The sequence below is a fragment of the Penaeus monodon genome, chromosome 32 (genome assembly GCF_015228065.2).
Source record: "Penaeus monodon isolate SGIC_2016 chromosome 32, NSTDA_Pmon_1, whole genome shotgun sequence".
NCBI classification, from domain to species: Eukaryota; Metazoa; Arthropoda; class Malacostraca; order Decapoda; family Penaeidae; genus Penaeus; species Penaeus monodon.
Window position 1 is genome coordinate 34,805,985 of NC_051417.1, and position 331 is coordinate 34,806,315.

General features: G+C 31.4%; 1 protein-coding gene across 1 annotated transcript in view; it reads left to right on the top strand.

Annotated features, from left to right (window-relative positions):
* LOC119593648 (A disintegrin and metalloproteinase with thrombospondin motifs adt-1-like) overlaps positions 1-331 on the top strand; it is an 88,803-nt gene that overhangs the window by 19,798 nt on the left and 68,674 nt on the right. The window lies entirely within an intron of this gene.

Sequence of the window (331 nt, forward strand, 5' to 3'; positions counted from 1 at the left end):
CCAAACTCTGAATATTGATTAACAGGAACCTTCCACACTGACTAGTTTTTCTCACGTAAACCTTAAACTTTTTTTTATGCGTTCTCTTCATCATGAAATTCGCTGGATATTTGTCATGTTTGAAAAGGAGTGAAAAAGAAAATCTTATCTCGTGAATTTAATGCAAAAAACGTGTCGAAATATGACTCAAAATGATGAATTCTGATGCGTGATTTGTTTATAAATAGTCGCCATTATGTAATAACGAGCTACAGTTTTTAATTGTTCTGTGTTTAGCGTCTTATTAATAATTTGTGAATAGCGTAGGGAAATAGGCAAATATAAAATCAGT